We start from the raw sequence: 24,224 nt of genomic DNA on the forward strand, positions 1-24,224 counted from the left end.
CCAGAAAGATACCCAAAAGTCCCAATACCCGATTAATTACTGTAAGCATTAGACCACACTGAATTCCTGTTTCCATGTTGGTGTGTCACAGCTGAGTTCCTGCCTCTTTCATTCAACTTCGTCATAACTGCAGCATCTTCGGGGAACACCCCTGATCCCCAAGCATGATAGAGTCTGATTGTTCATCTCTCCTACGTGGCTGTCCCACCTTAGGACCAATAAGCCCTGGGTTCATTGTGCTCCTTGGGTTAATGGCAGGTACCAGCCCTTAAGCTTCCTGGTCACTGGAGCTAAACTGGATTTTTAGCGTGCAGTGCCTTCGCCTAATGGCTAGGTGAATAGATGAAATATGCAGCCCCTATGGACATTATAAATTGGAACAAATCAAGGACCAACCCCATTTAAAAGGGACAAACGCTTCATTAGCAGAAAGGATAAGGTTAAATTAAGGAAGGGATAAAAATAGGAACTGGAGTAAAGAGAAAGGGCAGACAAATCAAGAGGAACCGATAAATGAATGCACAAGTTAAAACCACAATAATAATTAGGTCCTCCCTCAAGTAAAAATATCTCCTCTGGTAATTAAATGTAATCAAAAGCTCACACCTAACATAAAAGCAAATGGGTGCAACCCTAGAGTCCTTCTACAGCAGTGATTCTCAAACTTTTGTATTGGTGACCCCTTTCAAACAGCAAGCCTATGAGTGCGACCCCCCCTCATAAAATACATTTTTTATATTTAATACTATAAATGCTGGACGTGAAGCAGGGTTTGGGGTGGAAGCTGACGGCTCACGACCCACCAAGTAGTAACCTTGCAACCCCTTGGGGGGTCACGCTCCCCAGTTTGAGAACCCCTGTTCTACAGGCCCCTCATTGTTAGTGTACACATGGTGCTTTGTGTTGGAGTGACAGTAGGGCCGAATGAACAAAGGAAAGTTTGTACAGTAAACAACAAAATGTTGCAGACCTGACTTGTGAGTGGTCAGCGGGGTGCCACACACCCACCCCATCAACTGCAGGTGAGCCTTCCCCTAGACGGGCACCCACAAACCAGGACTCTCCTCCCCCCAGAACCCTTTCTCAGCTGGCTAGGTGTGGACTGCAAACACTATTCACTGTTGTGACATACCACTGTGAGGCAGGCAGATTTCTCACTGGAAGGAACAGACCTTGGGTGGCTCAAACCCTGGCCTTCCTTTGGCTTCCAGAGCCAGCCTAACAGCTGAGGATGGCAGCCAATCCTCTTCTCTGGATATGGAGTTTGGGGGCTCCTCCTCTCCCTGCTGAGTCTGGCTTGAGGCTAATGATTGCTTGGATGTGGAGGGCGGGATGGAGGCAAGAGGACTAGTTTCTCTCTGTGTCTGTTGGCTTCAGCTGCCAAACTGTTTGGGGGCAGCTAGTGGAGGTGAGGGGGGAACCACTTGAGAAGCCGGGTGCTTCTGGCTAAGAGGCAAAATGGAGTTCTCTTCCCAACTCAGCTGTGAGCAACTAAGGAGCTGTGTCTCCTGCTAAAAGCAGACACCTAGCACCCAAACACCCTGGGTGTGTCTACTGCACATTAGACACCTGTGGCTGGCCCATGCCAGCTGACTCAGGCTCACAGGGTTCAGGCTGCAGGGCTGTTTAATTGCAGGCTGCAGCCTGAGCTCTGGGACTCTCCCACCTCACAGGGTCATGGAGTCTGGGCTCCCCCCGAGCCTAAAACATCTACACTGCAATTAAACAACCCCGTAGCCCGAGCCCCATGAACCCAAGTCAGTGGGCTCAGGCCAGCCATGGGTTTTTTATTGCAATGTAGACATACCCACTGTGTCTGTCAGTGCTCAGCACACAGGTCTGCGTAGTCTCAGCCGTGTGTTGGCTGTTGGAGCCTGCAGTTGGTTGTCCTGAAATGCAGTCAGGCCTCTGGCCCAGCAGGTCTCAGGCCTCCTTTCTTGTCTGTCATCTCCCCACTCTGGGCATGGTCCCAAGCAGAGGCTAGGCAGGCCATCTCTATTGCCTACCGCTATGCTGCTGTCTGTCCATGCAAGGAGCATCTCATGCCCACAAAATGTCAAGTGGGCTACATAAGTGGCTAGGTAATTATTTTATTTACTTCTCTCAGGCTCACCCCCCTTTTTCCAGATACCCCATCTTGTAAAGACATGAATTTACTGAGCTATTGCTCATCTCTCCCGTTCCTTTGCTATTTTCTACCTACTAATAAATGTTGATTTCGGAGTTTCCTTATTTTAAAAAGAACATTGAATTAACAGATTATGGGTTTTATCCTGCAAATCCTAATTCAGGTAAGTAATCATTTCATGTGTGAGTAAGTTTCACCAAATGCCACGCCAATAAGGGTTGGCATGATTTTAATCTTAAGACTTTATAGGCTCAGGGGCTGGAATTTTCAAAGGAGCCTAAGGGGGTTAGGAGCTGCACTCCTATTACATTTCTTTGGAAGTGGGGCACCTAATCCCCTTCAACTCTTTTCAGTCTCAACCGAAGATCTCCTGTGGCTATTGCTAATCAAATGGTAGCTTGCAACATTATGTCCTTGCGTGATCAAATTATGAAGACTTGAATTCAGATGCATTTTTTTTACCTCGAGGTAAACGTGCACGTCAAATGCCTAATAGTGATTCTGTCTCCTTTTATAGGATTGGACAGATGAATAGATCTGAGTCATTGCAAACTTCCATTTGGACTAAATATTCTGAACTAAGGATGCCAATTAGTCAGATTTTATCTTTTATTTATCATGCGCGTTAATGTTTCAAGTTACAAACAAGGATGCATAATACAATAAGCTTTGACGTAGGTTTAGTAAATCAAAATGTAAATGTTTGAGAGGGGCCATATGTCTAACACATACATCCTGAACTCATGCTCATTAGTTCCACAAATGATATTGTGGTTCTGTTTGTTCCCTACACATGATCCCAATATGAATGCCAAAGTCACGGCCAGATATAACAACTCATTATTTTCCATCTACTGCAAGAGGCCCTGAAGAGAAGGATCATGCAATCAGCTTTATCAGTTTCTCTACTGCCTCTGAAAATGGCTGCCATAGGCAATTCTGTCAAATCAGAATTTCATCAGTGTAGTACTACACATATAGGATAGCTCCTTTCAGACTGAATGATATGATTCATGCAATAAAGCCTCCAAATATTTCACATCAGGGAGATCAACAGAAAGGCACCAGTTTGTTACCGATATTTGTACAGCCCTCCCTCCCACTCTCTATTCCACAAGGGGCAGTTTGAGATAGGGTAAGTGTAATAATTCTGACTGCGTTGATCGAGTTGAGAATCTGTTAGCTCTTACATCTCACAGTTTAACACTCTCAGAGAGCTGGCTAGGAGTAACGCTTCTTCAGTTACAGAGCTGGAGTAGAGACCCTCTATCACTTGTTAACTCTGTGCTAGTTCTTCACGCACCTCAAGACCCAGTTTCAAGCTTCCTGGAGTATTCTGTATTGCGTGTGCTCAGTTACCTAACAACCACAGGATGACAGTCTGTGCTTCTCTAACCCTCTCATTAGTCTGAGCTGTGTGTCCTCTTCTGTACCTGACTCACAGCTGTGACTGAGCTACAACACTCCACCAGGGGAGTTAACCTCTTTGCTCAAGCTCATGCTCTGAGTCCTGGAGGTCACCAGTACAATCCCTGGTGCTGACCAAGCTGGCAGTCTCCTTTCCCTGCCCTTCCTCCTGCTCCTAATTACTCAAGTGCATGGGCTGCAACTTCTTGAAACCACTTCCTAAAATGTTTTTTATTTTATAACTGTCACATGAACGAATTAGCCCCATGCAAAAGAGATCTACCATTTTACATCTCAATCCTTCACCTCATGGTCCTAATTGTTATTTATTTGAATTGTACATACTGGAAACATGAAATCCACAATTGATTCAGAAATAAAATATTAAATAATCAGATTTCATCTCTCTTATTAATTTGCAGCTAGAACTGACAGACAAAAGATGCATCAGTTGTGACACATGCACTGTACCAGGCTGTATATTTTACATTTTCCCTTTATTGACATTTTTGTTTGTTTGCTTGTTGTTTTAGAGTGGAAAGAGAAATTGACAATTACTAAGATTTTCTTTGTACAGGAGGAGATCTTGGTAGGTAAATAAGAAATGCTTTTAAAATATTCTCTTTGGTTGATACTCTTCCCTGTACAGCACAAGTCCTATGCAACACTTAAGCTTTATGTTGAGAGCTTTACGGGGAGACTGAAGCAGAGCTGAAATGATACCTTGTGGTGGGCTTCCGCACAGAGAATTGCTCCCTTGATGCTTTAAATCTTGAAGAGTGATTTATATTTATTTAAATAGCATGCCACTTAACCTTTACAGACCCTTCCCAAATGCTATGCTAATGAGACCACTTATCAAACACAAACATACCACCTGCTAACAAATCCCCAAAACAGCCATGTTCACTTCTGTGGTAGAGGAATTAAAGGAAAGTGGGTTTAATCAGCCCCATGCCTACACAGCAATAATCAGTTCGACCACAAAGACACAAGACATTTGTTAAAAGAAAAGGAGTACTTGGGGCACCTTAGAGACTAACCAATTTATTTGAGCATAAGCTTTCGTGAGCTACAGCTCACTTCATCGGATGCATCCGATGAAGTGAGCTGTAGCTCACGAAAGCTTATGCTCAAATAAATTGGTTAGTCTCTAAGGTGCCACAAGTACTCCTTTTTTTTTAGCGAATACAGACTAACACGGCTGTTACTCTGAAACAAGACATTTGTTGTTTGCTTCTGCGTATAGCTGCTTGGGCTATAGCGATCATTGCAACTCCGTGCTGAATTTATTGTGGTGCACCATATTATGGTTTTAATAAGCTGCATTCTTCAGCTGAGAATGGATTTCATTCTAACCTGGTAATAAAAGACAGATGTATCTAATTGTTTTTTGCTGGAACCATTTAGGTTTACTATTTTAAGATGTCTCTGAAGAATAAGGACTGACTCTAAATAAGACCCTATTCTTCAAAAAGGAAGAAGAATTATTATGATGACCACAAATGCCATCCTCTCATAACAGGTATTTAACACCATAACAGAGGCAGGTATTATGTACACATTGGCCAGCTGGAATAAATGACACATAATTGCCTTTCACTTCGCTAACGGAGAGAAAGAGAGATTAAATATGGAACAACTTTCCAGAGGAGATGATATATGAGTGTCATCCACTGCTCTAATTAAACAATAGTGTGTGATTAAAAGTCAAAACAGAGAGAGATGCCAGAGAAGTACATTTGAAATGCACTAGCTAAAACACAGACCTGAGAGAGTTATACACACACGAAATAGCTAACTGAAGCAGCAGAGATAATAACTCTATCACATACAAATTTGTCTTCCCTGCCCTGTCTTCCTCCATTATTTTGTTCCTATGGTTTTGTTTGATTTGAAATTTAGTTTGATGCAGGGTAGCTGGGGAAGCGGGAAATGCAAACCATACTATTGTTTTCAAATGTATTCATTCATCCCCCTTGGAAAGAGAGAATTGTGTCTACTAAAAATATATATGTGCTACCTTGGATGAAACAAAATTTTGCACGTTCATTTTTGGAATTGCCTTGTGTTCACTTTTTAATCTATTTGCACTCAGTTGCCTTGTCTTTTTATATTTGCACCCACTCCCCCTTCAGAAGAGAAGTGCTGCCTATGGCCAGAAAGATTAATATATAGGTCATCAGTTACCTGGTAGGTTTCAGAGTAGCAGCCCTGTTAGTCTGTATTCGCAAAAAGAAAAGGAGTATTTGTGGCACCTTAGAGACTAACCAATTTATTTGAGCATAAGCTTTCGTCTCTAAGGTGCCACAAGTACTCCTTTTCTAGTTACCTGGTAGTTTTAGAAGAGATTCTGAGACACATCCTTTCCTCTCCTGGCTTTGTAATAGAAAAACATTGGGGCTAATCCAGTGAGGTGCTGAGCACTCCCAGTTTCCACTGGCTTCAGAGTGAATGGAGATAATTCAGTACCTTCCAGGACTGGACAGCACATCACTGATGAGGTACATTTCCAAAGGAGCATGATGTTCTGTACTGCTGCAGCAGCAAGGATGAATGGTAACAGGAGGGTGAGAAAATTTGGCTTTACCAGATCACAAATGGTAATACACCATTGGAAGCAGCAGTACATTACACCCAGGGAGGCTGTGTTATAGCTTGGGCCTCATGAGCAAACTGATGGTATATTCCCCAGGAAAATGGCAGCAAGTTTGCTTTCTAAAAGTGGAGTCCATTTAATTGCCAGCCCTTTGAACACTGCTCTAGTTTGCCAGTTACTCTTGAAAGGCCGACTCTTCAGGGAACAGAGCCCAGCATGGGGGATAATGCTGGGAGAAAGGGAACTGTGCACAACTTACTTTCTACTCATGTGAGTCAGGTGCTTGCAGGATCAGACTCGAGATTTGGACATTATAGGCAAGAGGCAGGAAGTGGTTTAGGTAGAGGGGTTTTATTATCACAGTTTCCAGAGAAATAACTTGAGGAGAAGTTAAAATTACAATGAACATACTGTCTATGTGCTTTTGACGGGTGAAGGTCATGATGTATTAGTGGATTCTGTGGTAAAACAAAGCACATCATTAAAATAATTCCACCGTTTGCTTTCATCCACTCTTGAGCATCTGCACTTACAGTTATTGTATGAAATTCATCTGAATGGAAAGTGCTATAGGCAATATGAGAACGCATGGTCTCCATTACACACAGACCACTTACCATGGACTAACCGTGACCTGGGCTACATGTCAGCTACACCCAATGCAGGAGGGGCTACAGGCTCTGCAGACTCACTATGCACCCTCTCTGTGTAGTTGGGAGGGAAGAAACAGGAGGGGTGGGTAGTGGGCAGAGCCATGTCCCCCAGTGCACTCAGTAGTGCAGCTACACAGCCAACTCCAGATCACAAGCTCCCGCTTGGGCTGCACAACACCACACTGCCCCTAATGCAGGGCTTATGGGGAAACCACAGCTGAGCCCCAGGTGAGTGAGGTGAACAGGACTTGATTTCAGATCCTTGACACAGAAAGTTTCAGAAGCATTGTTCTAAAGGGGGAGATGTTAAACAATAACTTGTCTGGTTTTTGGATTGCATGAACACCACTGAAGGATGGGGTGTGTGTGTGTGTGTGTGTGTGTGTGTTCGTTCTAATTACTACTATTAATATTAGGCAGCAGCTCAAATCCTCAAAGGTAGGTGCCTAAATATCTTTGAGGATTTGGACCCAGTGGACTGACACCAATCATGCCCCATGTCATCTATGTTGATAGAAGGTTGGTGGGACTCCTTCTCCAGTGTCCACTTATTCCATATTAGTTTCCATATGATGCTCTTTTTCCTTGATATAAATCCACTAGTATATTAATAAACATGGAAGTTAGATATAGAAAAGATCTCTTAAATCACCCAGTCCATCCCACTAGCACTGCAGAATTGTTACACGCAGCAAAGGTGGGGGAATCAGATTTCTGGTGTGATACCTATTACTGAGAATGGAATTTTGTGTAACAGTGCAAATTTCCCACAACTACAGCCTGGATGGGAACCGAGCTATTTTCTAAGCAAAATAAAAGATTTGTCCATCTGTAACATTCTCTTATCACTAAAAGCAAATATTATCATATTAATGTTAATGCAGTGGAAAATTAAACGAGACTCAAGCATGCTGAATTTACAAAGCACCTCACCTGTGACTTCATTATGACAAGGTTCTCAGAGTGCTTTGGAAATGCAGTACAATACTGTTTCCCAGGCTTTCTGATGACTTTACAGAGGAGCAAGCTCTTGCCGAAGAATTTGTGGGGGAAGGGACAAAGACGGGGGACTTGACCCTGGCTGAACATAGTGCTTCTTCTCTCCTAGACAAAGCAATTTTTAAAAATCCCCACGATGCATTGATCTCATTCTAAATGGGACTTTCTATATAAGTGGCTCTGCTGTCTTTTGCATTTGAACTGTTTGACATTTTCTGTCATTTTACTGGTGGGTATTTTGTTTTAGCCTCCCTTTTATCATCAGCCTACATGGGTTTGTAGACAGCAGATATCCACTCAATGCTGGACCACAAAGTTCCTTCAAAAATACACAATGCTGCCACTCTCCCAGAGGTCATTTCCTAGGAAACATTCCTCCTGGGAACCCGGACTCTCATTAGAGATCTTGTAGCCAGCGAATAAACAAACTGGAAGTTCTGTAGCAAAGCAAGACCAAGAAAACATCCCCTACCATTGTCTCCTTTCTATGTTTTCTCTCCTAAGAGCCCTGACTCTCCGTAGAGGACTTGTGGTCAGAGTCCAAAATAAAACAAACCTCAAGTTTTGTGATTAAAAGTACAAAAATAAAACAAAAAGCCCCTCCTCAGAGGTTTCCCTTCACCCCAGGGTCTCTCCTGAGAATGCAGCACTTCCCAGAGGTCTGACTGTCTAAACACATAAATCAGGCAGAGTGTGTCCCCTGTTTGTAGGGGAACTTGCCAGCTGTTCCAGCTTCCTCCTTAGTCTCTCCCCTTTTGAGCAAAAGAAGTTGCTTAAATACACTGCCTCTTCCCAGCATGCCTTGTGTGGCAGGCCTTCAGTGCCAGCAGCCCTGGGACATTAATATCTAGTATCCCTCTGGACTGAAAGAGGAGTGTATCCTCCTCTGCCCGCTCTGTGCCAAGAGGTCTTAGCCTTGAATAGAGGCAGCTGTCTAGCTTTGTTTCCAGATTCCTTTACTGCCTCCCTGAGACCACTTCCTCTCACAGTGCCTATTTTCCTGATCTCACGGGACTCTCTTTACTACTGTATGATCCTCTAAATTGGGTAGTACAGCCAGGGAGACTTCCATCATCAGTCTTAAAGGACTCACATACCCTGTTACAGGGCTCCTGCTGAGGAATAAAACTACTGGGTGAATAGCAGAAAACTTGCAAAGCTGGGAGCTCGTTTTGTTAATGCATCCAGCAATCTACTTTAGCTTCCTGTTCCTGAGGCAGCGAATGGCTATATCTGTGCTACATAATCTGCCTGAGTCTGATCTCAGTCACTCCGATATGAATCTCAAATAACTCCACTGGAGGCACAGGCAATGGATTTATCTCAACAAAGAAACAGTGGTGAGTACAAAATTGGATTCCCCCACTAAAAAAAAAAAAAATCCACAAAGGCACAGGTGTAATTTTAGGGTGGGTTTTTTTTTTTTGAAAGAGAGTGTTGATCAAGCTGCTGACTTAATCCAATAATTCAGTGTGTTCCCACATAACAATGGACACTTTTTCCTGCAAATCAGCAACCCTGAGCATATTTTCCCACATTATCAACTTCCAATTATTTTTTCCAGCAAATTATCCTACTCTTGATTTGTGTAATTAGCCAGACAGATCAAAGACCCTTTCTGGAATAGTAGCTTTTGCAAGGAGGACACAGCTCTACTACACATACTGAAACTTTCCAGGCATCCGATGAAGTGAGCTGTAGCTCACGAAAGCTTATGCTCAGATAAATTTGTTAGTCTCTAAGGTGCCACAAGTCCTCCTTTTCCTTTTGTGAAACTTTCCAGTTCCTGAACTCCTTTCACACGTCTTTAGAAAAAGTTTTACAACAAAAGGTCTCAAGGTATAAACACTGCACTGAAGTGTCTTGTGGTTACTTCAATGTCAAATGCTTGTTTTATGCAATATCTCTGAGTGGAAGCATTGCTCAGAGTTCTGATATATTGGATTATTAATGCATGGATGCACCTTTTCTCAAGCAAGGCTCCACTTCCAACTGAATATTTTGCAAACCTTATATTTTCTTTCCTAGCCATATTTAATTCCTCCTGGAGTTAAAGGCATCTTTCTCATCGTTACTACAGTGCTAAACCTCACATCTCCATCACTGAGTGGTTTCTTCAATAGCACTGTTACCAGTGTCTGAATTATTTATCAGACCACCCACACCAACTGTCTTTTAATTTAGCCTCTTCTGGACTGTCTCTGATATATTTAAATACAAATCTCAAAGAGTGAAATGTCAGCAGTTAGAATTAATCATATTTCGGAATCAAAAGAATTTTTAAAAGTGAGCAGAATAGGAGAAAGAGTCTGGATTTCTTAGGTTATCATCTATATTTAATTTCTCCCTATTGTGCACCTTAAAGTTTTAGCTCTGCAAATCTCTCCAAGGATGCCTGCAAGTTACTGGCTCTCTTTCAATGTCCCCTAACTATGCAATCCACTGCCGACTCACACCACTTGCATCTCACTTTTCCAGGATTACACGCTGCAGTCAGTGCACGGGCTGCCATTGGCCATGCCCGTTACTTCTGATTTGGGAAGCATTCCTAGTAGTACTGTGGTTTTACTGTGATTGCCAACTTCGTTGGACTGAAAATGAAGCCTCACATTTTCAGCACAGAACTTTGCACCGATTCTTGGCCACCTGAACAGCTTACCTGCTTTATTAGTGATTTAATAGTACCATATGCTTAATGGTTATGCACAGAAATGAAGACTTTTCCCTTGAGAGATAATTAAGCATGACTTGTTGGTTTTAATGGTTTTAGGTACCACAGACGGGTTGAGGGAGAAGGTGCAGGTATTTTCCAATGATCTTCCCAAACATCAGCTTCCTCTCATATTCAGAAATGGCAGGGTGTTTAAATAAATCCTCTGTTATCCCGATTGGTACACAACAAATAGCTCTTCTGTATAAAATGAGATTTTGCTCTTACGAGTGCTCAGAACAGTTCACATTAGTGGGTTATGGATTTATTTATTATTTGGAAGGGCCTAGCTAGCTTCAATTGACCTTGGAAGTTTGAATGGCTCCTGCAATCTCTGAAAGGTTAATACGAGATGTGAATATTATTCTGAAGCTCAGACACTTCTGTCTTAGTCCAGCACTTATATAGCAACTTGTGCTCTATCAACGGTTAGAGGCATTTCTACTGCCTGAGGACTGGAGTGCGACACTGCCATTTGGATCATCATCATTATAAAACCATGGTCCTGAACCTGTTGCTCTTAATGCACACAAGTAATCCTCATCCACACAAGTGGTCAATGTACTGAAGCCAGTGAGACATTTCATTTTGACCATTTTTCAAAAACTTTTCAAGGTGAAATATTCACTGAAATCACCCCTTTCCCCTACAAACTTGTGATTTTGACAAATCAGCATTTTCCAACCAAATATATTTCATCAAAACCTTTCTGACCAGCTCTAATTTACATATATTTATTAAGGATGGGATTTCAAACATGCTCAGCACTGGTCTAATAGCCCTCCCCTGGGCAGGTTTACAGTTTTACCATTGACTTCAATGGAAGCAGAGCTACAGTAATGCTGGGTATGTCTGAATGTCTCATTTTAAAAACACATAACTAATCAAAAATACAATTGTCTCAGTAAAAAGAAAAGGAGGACTTGTGGCACCTTAGAGACTAACCAATTTATTTGAGCATAAGCTTTCGTGAGCTACAGCTCACTTCATCGGATGCTGAAGCTGTAGCTCACGAAAGCTTATGCTCAAATAAATTGGTTAGTCTCTAAGGTGCCACAAGTCCTCCTTTTCTTTCTGCGGATACAGACTCACACGGCTGCTACTCTGAAAATTGTCTCAGTGGCCTTCAACCACAATGTCATTTTGCCAGACAGCTCAAAATAGCTCGTTCTAGATGTGCTGCCTCTGCCTTTGATCTACCCTATAGCCTTCCATCCACTCCTTCAACAAATGCCTTAAAAATATACATTAGCACTGCACTTTCCCCTTTCTTCTCACTTACAAAAGGGACCAGCTACAGACCCATATGAAATAGGTTATGTGTTAGAATAGGAATCATGCATATCTTGTGCTTTGGTTTCAGGAGTTCTTTGCTAGATTGTTATGGTGGTTCAGGTGTTTGAAGAGTCATTTCTTGCTTTATTATTATTTATACAATGGCAGTGTCTAAAAGTCCCAACTGATATTGGGGCCCCATTGTGCAAGGCACTGTTACCAGCATAGTAGGAGAGAATCTCTGCCCCAAAGAGGCTAGAGCCGTGGTGGGCAACCTGCGATCCGTGGGCTGCACGCCGACCGTCAGAGTAATCTGCTGGCGGGCCGCGAGACAGTTTGTTCACATCGACCATCCACAAGCACAGCCGCCCGCAGCTCCCAGTGGCCGCAGTTCCCATTGGCCAGGAACGGCGAAGCAGCACGGGCCAGCCACCGCTTCCCGCAGCTCCCGTTGGCCAGGAACGGTGAACTGGGAGCTGCGGGCGGCCGTGCCTGTAAATGGTCGATGTAAACAAACTGTCTCGCAGCACGCCACCGAATTACCCTGACTGGCTGCATGCGGCCTGCGAGCCGCAGGTTGCCCTCCACTGATGTATACATATCTCCTCAATGACATTTATTGCTCCCGCAGCTGTGAGAAGTAGCTATTCATTTCTTGTCCTAGTTTGTTCTCAAAGCACTCAACTGATTTAAGAACCAATCATGCTGCTTTTATAGAATTTTGTTTCTAACAAACCCCTGGGCAGGATTTTGTTTTGATCCTGTGTAAATAGGTCACAACACTTTATAGTTGTAGGAGGTGGTGAATGTGAACACCTCACTGCCAACCAGTTACACATATAAGTAGATCCATTGACTTTAGTGAAATTACTCATCTGAGTAACTGCTCTAACAGTATGAGTAAAGACAGGTTTCAGAGTAACAGCCGTGTTAGTCTGTATTCGCAAAAAGAAAAGGAGTACTTGTGGCACCTTAGAGACTAACCAATTTATTTGAGCATAAGCTTACGTAGCTCACAAAAGCTTATGCTCAAATAAATTGGTTAGTCTCTAAGGTGCCACAAGTACTCCTTTTCTTAGTATGAGTAAAGGGATTGATAACTGACCCTTCATTTGCAGCCTGCTTTTTACAAGTTAATTCTGTGCAGGGAGTGTTTGGCGTTTGTTGGACTCACTACACATGCATGGCTAGCTGCAAAGAGTGATTTTTGGGTCTACCGGATTTGTAGTTAACTTCAAATGAAGTTGTGAATAAAAACACCCACCTGCTCTATAAATGGCTTGTTTGGAAAATGGAAGAGATACAGAATTATAATGTGTATGAAAACAGTGGCTGGGAGAATGCACTCATAACAAATTATGCTAGTGACTTCATCTCAATTTTCCAAACGAATAAAAGAGTATTAAGGTGTACTTACAAATCCGTAAAGACAGATTATCGCTCTTGTAGCTGTCCTGTCTTAAAACCAGCTCTGTGCCCACACAGAGCTCAGTCACATTTCTCCATTGGGTCTGACATGTGGCGCTAGGCAGGGGTGATCCACTTGTAATAAGTGAGGCATCTTTTTGCTTCTCTGTTCATTCTAGGGTGGTTATTTCTTTGAGCTAGGACTAACACAGCCTGTTTTGCTCAAGGATTTCCTTGGGTTTTCTGCTAGACTGGCTTTATTTATCTTGCATTTTCCTGGTGCTGTCTCTGAGTGCTGTTGAAGATGTTTGACAGGCACTTTTCCACAATTTGATTGTCTTGTCATTTTCTAGTGCTGCTGATGCTGTGATGTATTTTCTGTTGAGGGAAGTTTACAAGCACATTACCCTGTTTGACAGGGACAGTGAACCATAAGGAATTATGTTCATATTGTATACAGCTGGCTTTTTGTTTGCAAAGTCTAACTCCAGATTTTCATACAGCCATGTCAGAGTCACTGTTTCCTGTCCCTTTACAAATTCCAATCAAAATATTTGTACAGTTGTGCATACCTTTACAATATTACTGCAGACTATCAGACCAAGTTGGTATGTGAAACACAGCTGATGGGAGCTGTATCCCACAGAACTGTCAGTCACCACAGAGGACAAGAGGGTAAATCAGGTTGCACGTACATACAGTAGAAGGAAGTTTCTGAACTTCACTGATATGGTGTCTGTTAGCACACAGCCAAAACGTACAAAGTGCTGAACACCTTCTGGAAGGCGCTGAGTGCCTTCAACTTCCTTTGACCTCATGAAGATGTGATCGTGCTTAGCCTCTCTCAGGATCAGTCTGATAATATCCTTTGACAACTGTTTTACTTTCTGTTGCCAAGCATATCTTGTGCTTTGGCAACCCTCCACCTTCCAGCTAGCCCCACTGGCCATAAACAGAAGTTTAAGTGTTATTGCTTCCATTTAGGCTGAATTAGGCTTTTAGCTCAAGCAGACGAGGCTTGTGCTTTAGCACTGAAGGTCCTGGGGTCAAACCCTGCTCTTGGCCCAAGCAAGGGGTCAGTTATGCTTGTACACTTCTAGTTGTTATGTATCTAAATCTTGCCTAGAGAAAACATGAGAAGTAAAAGGATGCAAGCAGCAACAAAGCCATGCACAAGCTGTGGTCTGAATCAGACAGCTGGTCAGATAACATTGTGCCATGGGACACAGTACTGCAGTATAGGCTATGCTGGCCAAACACAGCAAGGGACACAATGGGTTTTATGTTGCAGGAATAGATATGTGCATGGCTCACAATATGACTAGTGTATTTATTGCCACCCATAGCACAAGCTCGTCAATGCTGTTGACTGTGAACATGTTCCTCCTGTTGAGAGGAGCACTACAGAGTGTCCTGCTGAAAGCTGAGCATCCTGCCCTCAGCCACCATGATACTGCTTGTTCCCTATGCATTTGAACCAATCGTGTAATATAAATCAAACACATGGGGCCAAATTCAGACCTGGGGTAAGCAGTGTAACTCTGCTGATCTTACTATTTTACGTGATATTTTATTGTGTTTCATTTTAAGATGCTGTAGCTCTGCCACAGGTTCAGTGCATCTCACCATTCATCCCCAATCAGGCATCAGCTAGTGCAACCCAACGTAAAACAGATTTCAGTGGAGCTAGGATAATTAAGGACCTGACCCAGTCAGTGTCCTTAATCACTGATCATTTAGAACTAGGAAACCGATCTTTTAGAACCTGAGTTTCACCCGTCTCACGAAAAATAAACCTCTGTTCTCTCTTTTTTAAAAAAGACAACTAACATTGAAATAGCATTGTAAAAAAAGACAGATTTTCCATTTGGAAATCGATGGGGTAATGATAACCTGCCCACGGTGGAATCTAGCCTTGTTAATGGTGTCTGCTTTTCATCAAGAGCCGAGTTAAGTATTATTGAAGATGGCAACGATTGAAACTGCAAGCATATTTCATATCCCCTTGGCACTAAGGTAAGTCAGGAACTCCCCTGTTAGTGCTGCCAATGCATTTTGCATGGGATTGTCACGTTGGGAAATCCCAGGTCCCAGCAGGAAAGACACTTGTGATGCCATTTAGGCTCTCTGTTATGTTATTATAAGAGTCATTTTTAACAGCAGCATGCCCCACTTCACTCCAAATATTAGCCAGTTATGGTAAGTTAAAAGGCTAATGCAGCGCTAGACTCAACAAACAAGCTATGCAGGGTAAACAATCAATACACCATATAGCCTCTCTCTGAAGATGCCCAAGGGTTCTATGGACCTGCCAGGCAGCCTGCATGAAACAGCATTTCTCAAAGCAGCTAGTTGCCATAGGCCGTTCATAAGGAGAATTTATTATTTATTTTTTTTAAAATCACCCCTCCGCTAGACAATGTCAAAGTCCTGTCAGTCTTCAGCCATGGCAATTATGTGTTAATATGAGATCTCATTGGCGTTAACTAGGCAGTAGTGTCAAGTTTGGCAAGATTGCGGTTATTTATTTATATTCCAGGAGGCCCCACAATGCTCTAGGCACTGTCCTCGGACACAGAAAGACACAGCTCCTACCACAGAGAGCTTACAATAAAAAGAATGACGTACAGAGGGTGAGTGAGGAGGATACAACCCAAATATGTGCAATTTGTATACACACTGGGCTTTGTGTTTATTAAATAAATACACATCATTTATACTTCACTGTTCCTCAACTGGAGCCCTGTGTGGATACAAAAATTTGGATCTGCATCCACAATATTTAACTTCTATCCAACCCGCAATCCCCACTCCATCTTTTCGATGTATCCACATCCACAGCCGCATCAGCACTCTGTCTCACTGTTACAGTTCTGCATGGATACAGAAATTGGGATCCATGATCTGCAAAAATTGGTAAACAATCCTACTGCATCCACAACCCTGGATGCAACTATCCAGAGATATAAAGTGGATATTCATGGATTTGTAGGGCTCTACCCTCAACCTTTCCATTACTAGTTGGCCACATTTAATCACCTCAATAAATATGGCCTGCAGCTCCCATTAATTGAATGGAAACTGTGGGTGTTCAGCATCTGGGAAAATCAGATAAATTTTATTTAGGTAGCAGGACATGAATATAATTGCTTAACTTTAGGCACCCAAGTTGGAAAGTTTAGGCCTTATAGCATATTGCATTCAGCATGACCAACTGCAAAATCCTAGGTGTCCTACAATAATGTTAATCTTAAACTATACTGTCCTTGATTCTCAATGGGTATGAGATGTTCATGTGGTTTGCGGGTACTGTGTGGCCCTATAAGTTGGGAGGTGAGCGAGGATGGGACAGCAACAGAGCTCACAGAAGGCACACTCAAGATCAGTCTGTTAGGCTAAGGAAGTCAACCAGTTATAAAATATTAACATTGTAGAGGAACAAGGAAACAGCCTGATGTTTTGACCAACCCAGGAGTTGGGTTTTTTGAAGGATTGTCATTATTATTAGCTAATTAACACTATTAGTGTGCTCAATACTGTATGGGCTGGGGTGACCATGGTCCCACTCCATGACCTAACACTCTCAATTAGGCAGGTAATACAGTTCACACAATTAAGGGTTATTCTTAAATGACCTGCCCTAACCAAAACATTAGGCAGGACTCAGCTATCCCTCTGGTAATAAAATATTTTGCAATTAGCAGATGTTTTGCCTTATTATGCTCATATGGTATGTCCGGAGAGGAATAGAGTTAGGGGATTCTAAAGGCTTTAATCAATCTGTCCTCTGAGGAGTCCATGATTTTTTCCCAAAAATGTATTAAACTTTAATTATTCTTTGTTTAATTTGAATAATAGCACTTTGGTGCCTGTTTTTCCTGTGACTGATGTGCAATATGTTGATCATTTGCAAGCTGAATTGATTAGTGTTTAAATCTCTGTAAGTATAGAAGTATTCACAATAGATTAAACTGATCACAGGGGTTGAGGGCCAGTAAAAGGTCCCTCAGAGCTCTAGACAGAGGCTACACAGGGGAGCCAGATGGCTGAGCAGCCAGACGAGGCGGCCTGTATATCCCCTATGCACTGCAGAATTGGTATCCACACCAAAAAGTCACTTTGTGGGCAGTCTAAGGGTGGGGTGGGGCATGGCTGCTAATCCATACTTACATGGATACAGAAGCCTCAGTGACCTCTGCAAGAAGCTTGAAAAGGGGTAGATTAGCAGCTGCAGTGGGGGGTGGGAGAGGGAAGCCCTAAACCCAGTTTGCAAAATGGGGGGATTTCACCACCACACTTTCCCCCGCACACTACCTGAATACTTGGACTTAGTGTGGGTGGTGTAAATTTTCATCCAGTGCACTAGTATTCATGCTTATATCAACTTTCCAGAGAACCCCAGACCCTTGTAATATGGTGGGAATTGTAAAGAGAGGACACTATTAGTCTTGCAATAAAATTAATTAGCTAAAATAATGGCTAAAAATATATTACTGCAAAATGCCACAATCTTCACAAAGTTGTTATTGTATAATAAACTATAACTATATTACAAATGGGCCTGTACCATAGTTTTTAATTCCCTCCCCATGCATGTACAGATGAAAATAAGAGGTGGACAAAAATCCAACAGATTGTGTCAAGAATTAGTTCCATTTTGCCCAAGCAATCACATTCAGCCACAAACACATTAATCTGGATTATATATAATTTAATACCTTCACATAATTAGACCTCATGAGATTGTCAGTTACAGTCACTGGTTTGCTAAAAACCTCTAATGACTAGTAAACAATGGACTGATTAAATCATTCAATCTACTACACTTGCCTGCATATGCTTGCCTGCATTCAATCTACTATGCTGTTGTAACTAAACACAAAACATGTTCTTCAAGATGTTTGCTGCCAGATATCTATATTTTAGTCACTGTAGATTCTAGATATATATTTTAGCATTTGCCCAGTCTTTGTTATAATCCTTAGATCCATTAAGGTATTTCCATTCTCAATGTGAGCACAAAGATTATAGTTGCTACATAAAAACAGAACCATCCGATCACACACATTTAAAAACAGTAAGCAAAGGTGGCAGAAGCAGTGCTACGGTATGAACTGGAATCCTATTAGACTCTAAGGGCATGTCTGCACTGCATCTGAGTGGTAGCCTCCTAGCCCAGGTCTACAGACTTCTACTAGCAGGGTTCATGCTAGCACTTTTAAAATATGATGCCCAGACATTGCAATTTGGGCTGGAGCTCAGACTGCATCAAAGTGCTGTCTACACAGCTATCTTTAGAGCACTAGTATGAAGTCTGCTGTGGGCCTAGGCTGGGAGGCTTGCTCCCAGATGCAATGTAGACGTACCCCAATAGACCGTGAGCTAGGCTTGTTAAGTCAATGGGTGACTTTCAATTGACTTCAATGGGCAATGGATCAGACCCCATAAGCACAAAAGTGTCAAACTAAAAGAAATAGCTAGAGGTTTGTCTTCAAAATAGCATAAGAAGTTTAAAAATCAAACTAAGGAATAAGTCTATAAATGCTGCCTGTCTCTTCTAATAACCCACAAAAGATACACCAAGAACATAGCTAGAGACATAAAATCTGCATACACACCAGCCAATTTTTTGTCCACTTTCTCTACAGTACATTCACAGTTTCCAAAAGCAGGCATGCCATCAGACACAATCTGATTATTAGCATAACAAACCTGGTTAGACAGAGATTTAGCTATGTGTTAATAAAAGGTCTGAGGAACAACAACAACAAAACCTAGGCAATTACCATAAGAAATATCACCAGGGTATTAAATATCGGAGAGGCGAAGTGACGACCCAAGGTTACACAGCAGAGCCGTGAACAGAACCCAGGTAACCAGACTCCAAGCCCTAGCCACTGGATCACAGTACTTCTTGTTTATAGGTCTGATCCTGTTCCTGTGGATTTCAATGGCAAATCCTCCATTGACTTCAGTGGGAGCAAAATCAGATCCAACGTCTCACAAGTAATTCCTTATAGATGTTGTTTTATACGCTGCTATAAAGCTGTGTGTGGTTTCACTCCAGAAGGAGAATTACAGAAATATCATGAATTAAATATACATTTAAATATGCTATGTATCTGACTTGTATCTATGTTTTTAATGCTTATTTAGTCCAACAATCCAGTGAAAATGAAATCCTCTAGTTTGATCCTCTGATACCAACAATCTTAAGGTTTGTAATTGGTGTAACATGGTGAGTTACTTATATCATGCACCAACCTAATGGGTTTTAATATTTTTACCTCCGAGGTCTCAAAAGGAAGGTTCAATAAACATTAAGATGTACGGTTTTACTGGGTTTGCAGTTGCAGCATATGATACCACAGACGTGCGTGATGTACTGTACCACACTTCTACTAGAGCCATCCAACTGGAAAGCCATAAAATAAAATAAATAATTGCTTGAGCAGGAAAAGTGCAGTCATTAACACCATAGGATCTCCGCCTTTAAATCTAACCCAGCAAAACATAAAATTTAGTCAGTCAGAATATCTTATGGCAGTACGGGGGGAAAACAGGTCTCCTAGCTTGGCTGAATTTCATCTTGGGATTTTTCCATGTGCCAATGGAATTTCCTTGTACATAGGTTTGGGGGATTGTATTTGCCTTTAGGGACTGTATAAACTTAAGAACATAAGAATGGCCATACTGGGTCAGACCAAAGGTCCATCCAGCCCAGTATCCTATCTACTGCCAGTGGCCAATGCCAGGTGCCCCAGAGGGAGTGAACTTAACAGGTAACGATCTAGTGATCTATTCCCAGCTTCTGGCAAAATTGAAACCAGGGACACCATCCCTGCCAATAGCCATTGATGGACCTATCCTCCATGAGCTTATCTAGTTCTTTTTTGAACCCTGTTATAGTCTTGGCCTTCACAATATCCTCTCATAAGGAGTTCCACAGGTTGACTGTGCGTTGTGTGAAGAAATCCTTCCTTTTGTTTGTTTTAAACTTGCTGCCTATTAATTCCATTTGGTGACCCCTAGTTCTTGTGTTATGAGAAGGAGTAAACAACACTTCTTATTTACTTTCTGCACACCAGTCATGATTTTATAGACCTCTATCATATCCCACCTTAGTTGTCTCTTTTCCAAGCTGAAAAGTCTGTCTTTTTCATCTTTCCTCATACGGAAGCTGTTCCATGCCCCTAATCATTTTTGTAGCCCTTTTCTGAACCTTTTCCAATTCCAGTATATCTTTTATGAGATGGGTCAACCACATCTGCATGCAGTATTCAAGATGTGGGCATACCATGGATTTATATAGAGGCAATATGATATTTTCTGTCTCATTATCTATCCCTTTCTTAATGATTCCCAGCATTGTGTTTGCTTTTTTGACTGCTGCTGCACATTGAGTGGATGTTTTCAGAGAAGTATCCACAATGACTCCAAGATCTCTTTCTTGAGTGGTAACAGCTAGTTTAGACCCTATCATTTTATATGTATAGTTGGATTATGTTTTCCAATGTACATTACTTTGCATTTATCAACATAGATAACGTTGGTGCTTTGATACACATACTGTTCTGTATTCAAAGCATATTTGTGCCAGATCCTAGGCATTGCCTTAGTGGTGCAGTGTGACCTTACAGCTGCCCTAAATGACAGATGAAGATTCCCCACTGTTGTGGAATCCTGGGATTGTAAGAGGTCTGAACATGTTCAGATCATAGACCTGTTCCTAATTAAAATGAATTCATCCAGTATTCACTCAAGACTAATGCTTGCAGAACTAGAAGATGAAAGCAATGCCAATTTACACCAGCTGAAGATCTGGCCCATGTGGACAAAACCTAATTCACCACTGCATTTGCACCAGGGTTATTCATTTAACTCCAGTACAAGCTGGGTGTGAAGTACTACTGAATGAGGCCTGGTCTACACTACGAAATCAGGTCAGTACAACTACATCGCTCAGGGGTGTGAAAGATCCACACCCCTGAGCAACACAGTTAAACTGACCTAAGTCCCAGTGTACACAGTGCTAGGTCAATGGCAGAATTCTCCTGTCGACGTAGCTACCAGCTCTCAGGGAGATGGAGTACCTATGCTGACGGCAGAACCCCGCCCGTCGGCATAGGTAGTGTCTCTTCAGTGAAGGGTTTCTACAGGTATGTTAGCAATAAGAGGAAGGTCAGGGAAAATGTGGGACCCTTACTGAATGGGGGAGGCAACCTAGTGACAGATGATGTGGAAAAAGATGAAGTACTCAATGCTTTTTTTGCCTCGGTCTTGATAGACAAGCTCAGCTCCCAGACTGCTGCACTGGGCAGTACAGTATGGGGAGGAGGTGAGCAGCCCCCAGTGGTGAAGAAACAGGCTAAAGACTATTTAGAAAAGCTGGACATACACAAATCCATGGGGCTGAATACAATGCATCCGAGGGTGCTGAGGGAGTTGGCTGATGTGATTGCAGAGCCATTGGCCATTATCTCTGAAACTCATGGTGATCGGGGCAGATACCAGATCATTGGAAAAAGGCAAATATAGTGCCTACCTTTAAAAAATGGAAGAAGGAGAATCCGGGGAACTACAGACCAGTCAGCCTCACCTCGGTCCCTGGAAAAATCATGGAGCAGGTCCTCAAGGAATCCATTTTGAAGCACTTGGAGGAGAGGAAGGTGATCAGGAACAGTCAACATGGATTCACCAAGGGCAAGTCATGCCTGATCAACCTGATTGCCCTCTATGATGAGATAACTGGCTCTGTGGATATGGGGAAAGCGGTGGATGTGATATACCTTGACTTTAGCAAAACTTCTGTTATCGTCTCCAAGAGTATTCTTGCCAGCAAGTTAAAAAAGTATGGATTGGATGAATGGACTATAAGATGGATAGAAAGCTGATTATATCCTGTGGCTCAACAGGTAGTGCTCAATGGCTCGATGTCCAGTTGGCAGCCAGTATCAAGTGGAGTGCCCCAGGGGTCAGTCCTAGGGCTGGCTTTGTTCAACTTTTTCATTAATGATCTGGATGATGGAATGGATAGCACCCACAGGAAGTTCACGGATGACACTAAGCTGGAGGGAGAGGTAGATACACTGGAGGGTAGGGATAGGGTCCAGAGTGACCTAGACAAATTGGAGGATTGGGCCAAAAGAAATCTGATGAAGTTCAACAAGGATGAGTGCAGAGTCCTGCACTTAGGACAGAAGAATCCCATGCACTGCTACCCGGTGCTAAGCGGCAGTTCTGCAGAAAAGGACCTGGAGATTACAGTGGACGAGAAGCTGGATATGAGTCAACAGTGTGCCCTTGTTGCCAAGAAGGCTAACGGCATATTGGGGTGAATTAGTAGGAGCATTGCCAACAGATCGAGGGAAGTAATTATTTCCCTCTATTCGGCACTGGTGAGGCCACATCTGGAGTACTGTGTCCAGTTTTGGCCGCCCCACCCCCCCCCCCCCAAGAAAGGATGTGGACAAATTGAAGAGAGTCCATCAGAGGGCAACGAAAATTATTAGGGGGATGGGGCACATGACTTATGAGGAGAGGCTGAGGGAACTGGGGTTATTTAGTCTGCAGAAGAGAAGAGTGAGGGGGGATTTGATAGCAGCCTTCAACTACCTGAAGGGGGGTTCCAAAGAGGATGGAGTTCGGCTGTTCTCAGTGGTGACAGATGACAGAACAAGGAGCAATGGTCTCAAGTTGCAGTGGAGAAGGTCTAAGTTGGATATTAGGAAAAACTATTTCACTAGGAGGGTGATGAAGCACTGGAATGGGTTACCTAGGGAGATGTGGGAATCTCCATCCTTAGAGGTTTTTAAGGCCCGGCCTGACAAAGCCTTGGCTGGGATGAATTACTTGGGGTTGGTCCTGCTTTGAGTAGGGGGTTGGACTGGATGATCTCCTGAGGCCTCGTCCAACCCTAATCTTCTATGATTGTATGATTCTATGAAATACACAAACATAGTAGAGCAGCACCGTTGCAGTGTTTTACGTGTAGACGAGCCCTCAGAATGGTAGTATTTCACACCCACTAGTGTAAATGACAACAGAACAGCAATAGGCCAAATACTGGGAAAAAGACATCAAGGTGAGGTATGAGGCACTGGAGCAAAAAGAGGAAGTGTAGTCATTGACAAAGACTGAAGTAAGAGTCACAGGAGTAAGGCGGTTCACTGGCAGTTAGACAGATCTCTGAGCCTGTTCCTTATCGCTCAGGAAAAAGCAAGCCGCAAAATACAGAGGTAGGGAGTTTAAGGCTGCGATTTATATTTCAAACCTAAGTTTTTCAACCTGAAAATGAAGGAAAGAGAATTTCAAAGATTGTAAAAAATGGCTGTAGAGAGGCTGTGATGCAGGACATGGGCTTCTGCAGCCTCTTCTCCACATCTCTACATTAGACTGAATTTCAGACCTAGAACCTTACTGAAATATGGCATGTGGTTCAAAACAAGACAATGCCTATTGAAACTCGATGCTTCATTTCTTATGCTCCTGATAGCAAGGGAGGGTGCCCCACCCGAACACTAAGTGGTGGTTAGAGAATTAAGAGATCACAGAGTACTGAACAGTCAAAAGAATTATTTGTGTAAAACTTACTGAAACTCACAGTGCCATGTCAGTTGCCAGAAAGGCTAGTGCAATAAGACATGATCTTGTTCCCACAGAAGACAATGACAAAACTTGTGTTGGCTTCAATGGGGGAAAGGTTACATTCTACACTGCTTGTGTTGGTATTCTCACAAGAGACACTAAGAACGATACAACATGGACATGAAGACATTGACCCAAAATACTGTCTCTTGACTTTCATGTCAGGAGGACTCAGCCCTGCAACACATTAGGAAGATGATACGGATAAGCTTTCACTGCCATAGCTCCGGCTGGACCTATGCTACTGTCCTCACCCTGGTAACCCTCGTGTTGCATTTAATGGGAAATTTTCCTGCATGTTTGACCCCATGTGGACAAACAAATTCTGTCTTCAGTAACTCCACTGAATCCATTTTTGCATAAGTCTCTAGAGCTGTCAGTCTGGACATTTCATAAGCA

General features: G+C 42.6%; 1 long non-coding RNA gene across 1 annotated transcript in view; it reads left to right on the forward strand.

Annotated features, from left to right (window-relative positions):
• The first annotated feature begins 8,758 nt into the window (after nt 1–8,758).
• Nucleotides 8,759–24,224, forward strand: part of LOC122461936 — a 31,993-nt gene continuing 16,527 nt past the window's right edge. The window contains exon 1 of the long non-coding RNA XR_006284205.1: nt 8,759–9,126. This is a non-coding gene — a long non-coding RNA (uncharacterized LOC122461936). The remainder of the gene's footprint in view (nt 9,127–24,224) is intronic.

Source organism: Chelonia mydas, chromosome 10, assembly GCF_015237465.2.
Source record: "Chelonia mydas isolate rCheMyd1 chromosome 10, rCheMyd1.pri.v2, whole genome shotgun sequence".
Lineage (NCBI taxonomy): Eukaryota > Metazoa > Chordata > Testudines > Cheloniidae > Chelonia > Chelonia mydas.